An 11,880-nucleotide genomic window follows, 5' to 3' on the forward strand; every position below is an offset into this window, starting at 1 on the left:
AGATACGGTCCAATATAAAGTATTGAATAGCGAGTTTCAAATCGTTAAATTCACAATTATCAAATACATATTGTTTAATTTATCAAATCCTATTATTATCATTATATCACGATCTATTTAGTTTCTCTATTCTAATTAATCATTTATAATTTCTATACTTTTCTTTATTTGCTGTTATTGTTAATTGTTAGTTTCATTTTATTATCGTTTTTATTGAATAAATCTAATTGTTGAAAGATTTTGACCTGTGGATTTCACTCCTTAACCGCACACCACACGAATCCCACAATCTTTATTCGTAAAATCGAGTTGTTTAGGGGTAAAAACCGCTCTTTACCTTTTAGCGCTTGTAACTAGCTGAACTTAGGTTCCAGAGTTGTTACACATGGTCTATAGCAAAACACGTAGCATTGCACAAAGTAATGTCCAGAAGAAAAATGGTCCAATTCAATTAATTTCGTGGGGTGATCTTGTTGTCATCAGTGGTATACCAAGAGGATATCAAACTTTGATGAAATTAATTTCGATAAAATTAAACATAGAATTATAATTTAGAAATGAAACACTTTGTATTACATGCTGATATTATACACATTAGCAGATTTGGACAGTATGCAAATAAACTATCTGACAAGTACGGTTATGCTAATGTATTATTTTATGTGGCTGCATACTATTTAAAATATTCACGCATAATTAATTTGAATAGAAAAAATAATTTGTCTTTATACTTTTTGATTACTTGAATTTCAAATGAAATAATTTTCCGTTTTACATTTTGTTTCAACAAGTACTTATTCAGATAATTATGTAAGTACTATTTGATTTTATTATGTCAATATTGTTAAGTACTAATTCATTACTTCTTGATAGGTAAGTTATAAAATTTACAAATTTACAAATTTACAAGTCTTATACTTCTACACTAACATCTTTTTATGTACAACCTTTTTACTGTTTCTTTTCTTTCGAAATTCCAAAGAATTGACGTGACATTATAATGGAAGAAAATGATTAAAAAATATCTTATAAAATTTCAGTTTATGTAGATATTATGTTATGTTGATGTAGAAATATGTTGTGTTTATGACTAATTCAGTAATAACCATAATTATATTCTTTTATAGTTACTATTAACATGAATGTAAAGACTACAAAATATACTTACAATTATAATAATGTAATAAATTCACTAATGTCAATTTGTTTTGCAATTGATGTTATCACGTACTACTGAAAAATACACTTAATTTCAATATTCAAACAAAATTAAAAAGAAATAAGATTAAATAATTACATACGAGAGAGATTACCGAATACAAAATCCGTATCATCGAATACTCAAATACTCGAGTACTCTATTTTTCGGATATAAAAATATTGAAAGTATTTGAAGCATACAAAATACTCGAAATAATGGAATATCAGACACGAACTTCATCGATATTCGATTATTTGAATTTGGTTTACAGTCTTAATTGAAACGAGCCACGAAATTCGAGTCGGTAATTGAACGAATAACTACTGTTAGGGTCGCAGAGTTGATCTTGGTCGAGCAGGAACTGCATTGCGGCTTCCAAGGAAATAGAATCGTGGGTTGGATGGCCAGGGTGAATATACGCGTGCAAACCAAGGAGAGACGTACGTAAGTACGTCTTACGTAGGCCTGCGCGTTACGTAACCGTGAAGGGATAACCGCCCCAGCAGTCAGAGGGCTGGAAGATAGATACGTCAGTGTCTCGCAGCAAGCTGGTCGTGTTAATTACATCCTTGGCTCTCCCGTCTTTCCCTTCTCCTCCTTTCCTGTCCTTCCTGCACGCATCGTGCAGGGCATACAGTCTTAGAGGTCACTGAAACGTCACCGGCCTTCGTGGCCGTACTGTAATTGGAAACCGCAAGGCACAGGCCACCACCGAGTCAGCCGCACGAGAATTCAAATCATACGGCCGTTTATTAGCACCGTTGGCGTGCGCGTAGCTTCTGCTTGATTACTATTGACGTTTGAATTCCTCGTATCGTAGGGATACCGAGATTTTATTATCATTATCTTCCCAGCGCGTTAAAGCATACATTAATCCATGAAAACGTCCGTCCCGTTCAATTTCATTTGGCCCTTTCGAGCTTCCCCGGCTTAATCCTTAAAAATACGATAGCCCATGCTCTTTGTAGTCTTTCTATTCTATTATCACTCATTTTCAGCCAAGCTTCTTTAATTAAATTGCATGACTTGCCGTGGACAAAGAGTAAAAAGAGGATTTCGCGATACTTGCCCGTTATTAGAGTAAAATGATCACTTTGTGCGAAAGAAGGGTCTGGTTTTGAGAATTATCATAAAGCGTAGGGGCGGTGGACCGCATTACATGAAAATTTAATGTCGCTGTCCAAGACGGACTCTTGGGACGAAAGCTTTGGATGTGCGGAATGCGAATTTTTAAAATCTTTTTTAACAAAAGCCTCCTCTGGTTAAATGATCTTGAATAAGGATATGTGAATATGAAATACTTTCGTGAGGGATATTAATATTTTAATTAATTCTTCGCTGCTAAAGGACGAAAAGAAAATGCCTTTTTTGTCCAAGTTCGAAGATCAGAAAAAGAAATAAAGTTTACGCAGAATGGACTACCGATCTGTACGAGCTATTCTGCTTTTTTGCTTATATATCTGTTCTTCCAAAGAATAATTTAAATTTAAATTCATCTTTAACGTCGTTTTCTTTGTTTACCATTCTTTTACATAATAACTTTTTATGCCATAATTTTTTTATATATTTTTCATATAACATTATCATATAATAAACTAAAAAACTACTAAAAGAAGTTATTATATAAAAGAAAAGTAGATAAAGAAAATGACATTGAAAATCAAATTTATTTGATTCTTGTTTGTAAAATAATTTTATTTTTATTTAGTACGAAAGTAAATTCTTGCTTTTTTATTTCAACGCTTTTCCTTATCCAATAGTGAAGAAAAGTTGCTCAAGTACTTTCGATACTCGATGAGATATTCAATAAACTATTCATATTAATTTAACAAACGTTCGTTCAGATAAATTATAAAACTATCAAAATTTAAAAAATACTGAACATAATTGCCTAAAAATTATATAATGTTAGCTTGCAAAAAACCCGTGAATAATAGTAACACAATAATTTTTAGTCTTGTAAATCGTTCGAAATCAACGGTTTCAATTACAAATACTCTCTTAAGTTTTATATTAATATGGAATTATTACTATTATTTGGTACAACCTATATTTAGTTTATTTAACTTTAACACAGCATTTATACAATCACTTGCACCAAACTTAAAGTTTCAAATTAATATAGCACAGTACTCGTCTCACCATGCCATTATGTCATTAAATCATGTCAGACTCTGTTACGAAATTCGCCGTTTGATATGCAACAACCTAATACGTAATCGTTGACATCAACGTGTGTGTCTTTGATATGTTAAATACCGTGATTGAGGTTGCGAATGATGTACTATGATATCAAAAGCAACTTAGTAAATAATAAATTGTTTTAAAAGCAAACATTATCAAATATACCAAAGTTAAGAAATGTTACATAATACTATGAGTGTGGTATTATAACAATTTAGCATTTGAATTAGCAACCAGTCAAAAATCAGGTTTCAGGTTTCACATTTTATGTTGCAAAACTTTCTTGTCCTGCTGTTGTAAAAATGTCTTAAATTTCGTCGAGACAATGAATGATTGTATACGTTAGTTGATGCTTCAGTATTTTCTTATTTACTTTTCCACTTTATTTCAATTTGTAAGTGTGTATTTAATACTAGTCGCTCTAATGTCAATTTTTTAATATGTAATACACGATGTGTGGATATAAATAAATAACTGCAACAAAGTAGGAAATTATCGAGTGGCTGCTTGTTTATATTTGTCATACAATACAGCGAGCATGACCACGTGTATCCCTGCCAGCAGTTACATGGTCCTCGCTACCAAATAGTCTTCATCCCTACTATTAATCAGCCTATACCGCTACAAATCAGCTAGTAATCCGCTTCTCCATGTGTATCATGTGGTAACTAGGAATTGTGTTCTATATCGGTTGACCGATAGCAGATTCAACTGTATGGAGTTCAAAAGTTGAAACTTGAAACGAATATTGGTCCTATAGAATCCACTTTAAAAATGAGATCTACATATTTTTATCATTTTTAGAAACGATAATATTTATTAAGAAATTTATAACATTAATTTACAAAATCCGAATTTCTTATTTTAAATTACAGAAACTGTTAGGTTGTATTGTAGAATACATTAGAGAGGATTAGACCTCAGGCCAAGTTTTGGGCATAATAGTTTATAATTTTTAGGTCCTTCAGAAAACAACATTTGTTACTTTCAATAGCTTTTGACTCGTAGCAGAAATAGGACCCAAGGAGTCATTATATTCTAGCCAGTTTTTTCTTGATTTATTGCCAGTACATCTGGGGTCAGAACCCTTAGCCGTAGTCGTAGAGTCTTTTGTTTGCACTTTCCATTCATGTCGAGGCACTCCTTAGGTTTATTACTCGCTACGGTCATTTTGGGAAAAACCCAATTTTCACTACGTCACTTTTTTGCCACTTCTACTCAATAGTTATCATCCAATAGGAACATCATCTTTGCTATCCCTTCCAAGTTTGAGGAAGTGTAAACGCCCACTCCGAGCTTTCCTGGATTGCGGGAAAGCGTCGGAGAGTCAGACATTAGAAGTTATTCATTAAATAGATATTAGACATCATCAGACATTAGACAACTTCGTTAGATAGTAAACATAACCATTAGACATTAGATATACAAAATACAAAGTTCAACATTTACACAACTCTAAAGTCATACATTTAACTTACACACAAGTCACTCACGATTCAATAAAGTTTGTTATTATTAGACTCGAAGTTAATCACTCAATACAGTCCACTTATATCCGACTTTGAGAATTGTCACAAATTCTACGCGTCAGAGACCGTCGCTAATTATTGTCGACACGACGACGCACATACAGGAACTATTAAAAAGCTTTTGGCAAAATATGTGCTAATTTTTAATGAGATACATCTCTGTAAATTGGTTTACGTATCATTTTTATTTATTTTCCTACGTCAGTTTCAATTTAAAAATAAGTTTTTAAATGTGGCCGTGTCCAAATTGATGAGATTTGCTATCCAACAATATCGTATGAGTCAATTATAGTGTTTGAAATTCAAATCGGTCTTTTGTTGTTATATTTCACATTTTTAAAAAAACGCTATGCCTCAGAAAGAAGAAGGTTTTCAAAATTTTTATGCAATAAGTGAATTACAACTATAAAAATCGTTTATTAGCAATTTCTGAACAGTCAGTTCGCTTGGTTTATAATAGAAATGTTGAAATTTATGGAATTTTGTCCTATATTGTATTTATTTGATAATAATATTACATATTACATAATTGTTTTCGGTTAGAAAAAGTAATTGCAACTTTTTTAAACACATCTTAAAAATGGCAGTTGCAAATAGTATTTCATAATCTATCATATACGAATATAATGTACGACCGAATCATGTCGATTGATTAAACGACAACGATTTTATCGCTGTACGTCATTTAATTAGGACATCGACTAAATCCAGAGGATCGAACAGTAAGAATGAGTGCTCCTCTTTGTTCCATGTCGTCTCAAATGACTTTTTTCAAGCCTCACACTATCGATATGGTGGAGATCATTCCCTTATGGTTCAGTAAAGAAAGAAAATAGAAGTTCTAGTAGATTGTCTTGCGAACCGCCACTTGATCACATCTTCAATAAAGAATTGTAACGGATAACAGTACCTAAAGTAACTAAGAGTACAAATTATTTATGCATATTATTTCTGAATGATTGATTGTATAAAGAAATTAAATCCACTAATTTTTGAGATTTTTTGTATACTAAACGAATGCCTTTAAAAATTTATGTGCGCTAGACATTTCAGTAGAAACAATAGTTATAATAGAGTTAAAATTCATACCATTGTATTTTGAGAGGGTTTATTGAATTTTTGTAGATATTTGTTTAAATGCTAAACCTACATACTTTTTGTTAAATTATAGGAAATATTTTGGTAGTATAAGATATGTTCATGAAACGCGATTATTAAATACTTATCGTAGAATTATTTAGTTTTATTTAGATTTTAAGTAAAATTGTATAAGTATGGGTTATGTGTGATTGAATGTAAAATAACTAGGGTTATTCGTTGTGCGTAATGTTACGAATTGTGTGATATTATATTGTAATGGCGAAGATAGCGCTAAGTTTATTTGTATCGAAGAGCGAAGTAAGAGCGAGCGAGATAGCATTTGTAGATTTCTTAGAAACGATGCCCAGCTGGCGATCTCTTTGCGTGCACAGGGGTGCTTCGGCAAACCTGGAGCCGTTCGGACCACGGCTAGGGGAGGTATGTAAGTACTGTATGTATCGCCCTGAAGCTGGTATGACCCATAGTACGACAGTGGACGGAGAACTGCTTGGCGGTTCTCCGGGACCTTTAGGCTAGTCTAGGAGCAAAGCCGCTATGGTAGATAAGGGTAGAATTTGAAGAAAGTCGGAAAGGCCCAAGCGTGACGTGAACATTGCTTGGGCGGGGCCCGAATATTCATTATAAATTTGTCTATTGAAGAAGCAAGACGTATCTGACTCGCTCTTACAAGAGATATTATATTCGTGAATTAATTATATTTTTACTAACGTGGTTTCGTTCGTCAATTACTGGTAATATTTTTGCGTTCTATACATCCTGTAACTTTCATCTATAACTTTCATCTACAAATTCGTATAATTTGTATTCAAACTATTTATATAAACTTGTTAACCAATCCCGATTTTGCTTTCTTTTATTCAATGTTAGTTTATCAATTAACGGCGATATGTCAGAAATGACAAATAAACTTGTTCTAAACCTTGTTAATTGTAATATTGAAAAATTGTAAAAACATTGAAATGTATTTTATCGGACAATATCTCAGATATATTCTCTTCACGTCACTTCTCTTTTACGAGAAAGAATATATAAGATACCCCATATTATCTTATTTTTCTCTGTATAATTAGAAATGGTTCTTCAAAAGTTAAAATAGAAACATTATTTGAAACATAAAGTTGCGCAACATTGTTGTAACCTGCATGGTAGCGGACTAATCGGATTAGCTTAGAGTTATACATGAACATCATCTATCAGGTTAGGGAGTTTGCGCAAACTATTAGAGAACTGTATTCTACTCGATCAAAATGCAGAAATTTATTAAAATTAGAAAGATAGATTTAGGTTAGTCTTATAAATCTTCTAATCCAGCATTTGTTGTCGGCATACCACACTACAAAATTTCGTACAGAGGCAGAAAAAATTGTAAAAATATATCAAGCTAAATTCCACTATTTATCGACAGTTATGTTATACGATATCATGTTGCTAGCGATAAAACTTACCAAGAGCGACATTGCTAACTTTCCTTTCCATTACGCTAAATTCTTGGGAATTCTTACTGAAACATTCTGTTGAATCGAGCGTGCCATTTCCTCTCCGTCTCTTTCTCTGTTCTCCCTGGGACACGAGCGTTCTACATCGGATCACCAGAGGACGCAGGTGGCCAGAAAGAATGGGTATCCCGTTTGGTCTGGCTGGTGGGTCGTTTCTTCGTCGGTTGACCGGGTTCGCCTATCGTTTTCCTCCGGTGCCTAGGTACAAATGGCGTTTCTACGATCCGTCGTTTCCGCGAAGTCGTCGGGGGCGGCAATAAAGGAAGGCTTGGGGTGCGGTAAACACTCGACTCGTGTAATTACCAGTTATGCGCCGATGGTATATGACCCTGGTGCCAGTAACCGGCCTATGAGAGGCCAAAATCGGCTGCAATGTGTCACTGTCATCAGACTCGTATCAGAATGGTTATCGCGAGCCTATGTCGATACCCTGTACCAAACAGAAGGCTTCACTTCCCAGAGGATGATTGTTCGCGCTATTACGCGCTACATGACCGAAACCTACAAATCCAATCGGAATTTCTGTATCCTTTGCTTGGTTTGCTCGTGGCCAAATTTTCATGATCAATGTTCACTACAGGACAACTCCATGCACTCTTATTTGACGGCTTCAATGAAGTTCTATAGGTTCATGGAGCGAAGCTACTAGCAATTCATTTGCAAATAAATATTAATCAGTATTATATATTTACGCGAACAAAAAATAGGAAAAGATCAATATCATATGATTAGAAGAAAAATTCAATTCATGTTGGATTTGAACATATGTATACATAAAAAGATTGGTTTAGGAAACTCATACTTTGTTACAAGGCTACTAACATGTTTTAAAGTCTTGTCAATATTTCAAGACACGAACAACGCAACTTCTAAGAACTTATGAAAATTCTTTTGATTATGGTACAATTAAGTAAAAAATCTGAAATAAATATATAGAAATAGTATCAGTGATATGTATTTACTCAAAAAATATGAACATAGAACTGCAACCTCTTTAATACAATGTCACTATTTCTTTTATTTTTTGTACTTTTTATTTTTCACAGCTTGAATTTTCAATTAGAAAATCTGGATAAATTCTGTAATATTTCTGTTATAAACTGAAATGGCACCGATTTTTTTACACAATTTTTTGTGTACTAATCTAGAGGATAATGTGCAGGAACATGATTTTTTTTTTATTTTACTGTGCCCGCAATCAAGATACAAAATTTAAACTGGGCACAAATTATTTTTTCTTTGACATACTGTTGAATGAAACATCCCAAATCAAATTTGGTTTTGGACCAGTTTTTGTTTTTGAAGTAGCAAGGCGCGAATTCTTAAAAAATATTGTAGATAATCTTCTCCAAAATGATTAATTTAAATAATTTTTTATTTAATATTTTCGTGTTAATTATTCAGGCAATTGAGTGAAAAATAAAACTGTCATTGGGACTGATGAGGTTCCAATACATAGGAGAAATGTGACGGATAAGTGGATTTATTCACACACTGATCGTTATTGTAAACTCTAAACTATTAAAATAAACTATTAAAATAAACTGTTCCACTATCACACATACAAGAATGTGTAGATTTAAAAGTGGTTATATTTTCACCAACATATACAAAGTTTTGTATAAAATATTGATTATTGAATATTGATGCCTATAAGTTTTTAAACAAGTCAGGTTTTTAAATTGCAGCGTTGAATATTTATCATAAAATTATTAATCAAAGCTAAATTTAATCTGATGTGCCCTTGATATTTTATAATTATATAGATAAAAAGTAATATCTTTTATTATTATATCGTTAATTGCATGTTTTTTTTGTTATTCTGTAGATTCATTCTATAGATTCAACTATTTTATTTAATGAAATTGATGATCTTAGGAATATATATATATATATTATTTAGAAATTTATTTTATCTGTAGTTATACTTGTTATTAAGCACAATAATAAGAGAACAATCTTTATACTAGTAAATAAAATACTTAAAATTTTAACGTTTTAATTTTTTGTTTAATAGTTAGCATTATTTATCATTTTTAATTCAATGAAATAAGTAATTGAGTAATGGCTACATTTACCCTACTTCCAATAAAAAAATAAATGAATGAATGTAGCAGCCGGTGAAAAGGGTAGATAGAAGTAGATAAAGTGTAACTAATCTAATAGATGTTAAAATAGATCATAGATATTACTGTAATAATTTTCATGGAACAAGATAAGCTGAAATTCAGTGACACGAAAGCTCGGTTGACAATGAGTTTTTCTGTAAATTAAATGCAGCAATGCGAACTCCTCCGCGGATTGTGATCATCGTTGCTTAGGTAACAAGCTCAACTGTGCATATTAATGGAAACATATGGTAATGAGTTCAACGTGCGTATTTAATTAATCCGCTGAACAAAGCCACTTGCCAGAGCAATGGCCGGCTCGTGTTACATCGAAAACTCTTTTCACGAATTCATCTGCACGGGGTGGTAATGTTAGTGCTATTCCTAAGTTGTTCATTATTTGAAAATAACGGGTCTCGAAATAAAGTATGATATTATTTGAAAAAAGTATCGTAAAATAATATTTACGGTTACGTTTGGATACATATTATGGTTAATATGCAGTCAAATAAAACAATCACAATTAATATAACACATTTGATTATAAAAAGTATAATCACATTTTTAATTTCATGTAACATTTCGAAATAATACAAGTTTTGTAATATTTTTGTTTCAGGTAAGTACTTTATACCATGTTTTCGATTGTTCTGCGATGTGGTAAGTTGAAATGCAAAATTTTATCTAACAGAATTCTTTCGTGGTTTTTTTCTCCGATAATAAGAATCAAGCCGTGAAATAATGCAGTTTTTAAATATAAAATTGTTACTAAAATGTTGCCATTTTGTAATTTCGGTTTTATTTCTATGAGAAAACAATGTTTATAATATATGAATTTAAAATTTAAGATTTAGTGAAAAGAAAAGTATAATTATTTTTACTATAAATTATCGAGTTTTCGAGTGGAACAAACAACGAATTTTTCAATAAATTGCTTGTAGTTTCTTAATGAACAACAAATTTTTATTAAAAAACCATAATGAAATTTTCCATTTATTTTGTTATCAGTAATCTACAGTTTTTAAATTGAACCTACTCTTATATACCAAACTACTCTCATGTACCAAACTACATTTGGGTACATATTGTATACATATTATGTTAGTATGCAGAAACACTTGTAAATTAAACGTGTAACACTCAATATTAAAAACTTGTTAAGACTAGAGAAATGTTTACTTCTTTTTTAATGAAAAGAACATTAAAACATGAAAAAATGAACAGATATTTATCTATGAATAGTTGACTATTTAAAAGTATAATTGTTTTGAAATACTATAGGGTGTCCGTGCCTAATTGTAAGTGTGACAGCGCGATATTTCATGAACTGCTGTTGTCACGAAAAAGTGTTTATATGGAAATTGCAGGGCTATATGTTTTGGCGCAAAAAAAATTTGTTTAGTGTTATTATTGTAAAAGATACGATGGTGAAGTTTCGTTTTTTAAATGGAACTATATATTTTTTTTTTCGATCAGACGATAGTGCTTTTCAAGACGAATTCATTAAGGTCTAATTAATTTACCTAATTTTTATTAGTTTTCGAGATATAACGCTTAGAAATTTACTGATTTTCAGCAGAGATGTCAACATTTGAGTAGTAATCATATAAAATAATTTTAAGAAAAAAAATACGCTGACTTCGAAATGCACTAAAAAGTATAAAATAATTTATATTTCCTAATGAAGTAATTTTTATTTCATTCAATCATACAATTACGTAGCATATATGAATGAAACCTATTTACTCGTTAGTTAAGTTCAAATATTGGTTTAGTTCAATTTCTATTAAGAAATGGTGTGTAGGTCATAATTATAAAAGAACTTCATCAATTAACGACTCTTGAGGATTATTGAAATATACCATATAATAATTATTATTTAAACTTGATACATAATACTTGTGTACTTTTTGTATCTTATTTTTTTATTTTTTAAGCAAAGTGTGAGGATGTAGGTGTAAATGAGAAGTTGAATATTTAATGATCACGCAGTACATGTATTGAACAATATAACATAAAGTTTAATTAATCAAGACCGGTAATATGTGAGTCAGCGATTCCGCGAGTGTAACATGTCAGTACCAAATTTACGACTGTCTCGAGCGGCGCGATGTCCAGTTTTTATGGCCCTTTTTGTTGAAGAGGTTAAAAGGGTGAAAGAGAAAGTTAACGGTAAACGTAGGCACGTACAAGTCTGGCTGCCAAATGTATAATCTGACATTGACCAGACGTGTACGAGACCCTGAGAAAACTGAAAATTA

The 11,880-nt window shown here is 31.6% G+C and overlaps 1 protein-coding gene across 17 annotated transcripts in view; it reads left to right on the forward strand.

The window, feature by feature from the left end:
* Nucleotides 1-11,880, forward strand: part of LOC100883744 (CUGBP Elav-like family member 1-A) — a 1,238,863-nt gene that overhangs the window by 464,461 nt on the left and 762,522 nt on the right. The window lies entirely within an intron of this gene.

Source organism: Megachile rotundata, chromosome 5 (assembly GCF_050947335.1).
Source record: "Megachile rotundata isolate GNS110a chromosome 5, iyMegRotu1, whole genome shotgun sequence".
Taxonomy (NCBI): Eukaryota; Metazoa; Arthropoda; class Insecta; order Hymenoptera; family Megachilidae; genus Megachile; species Megachile rotundata.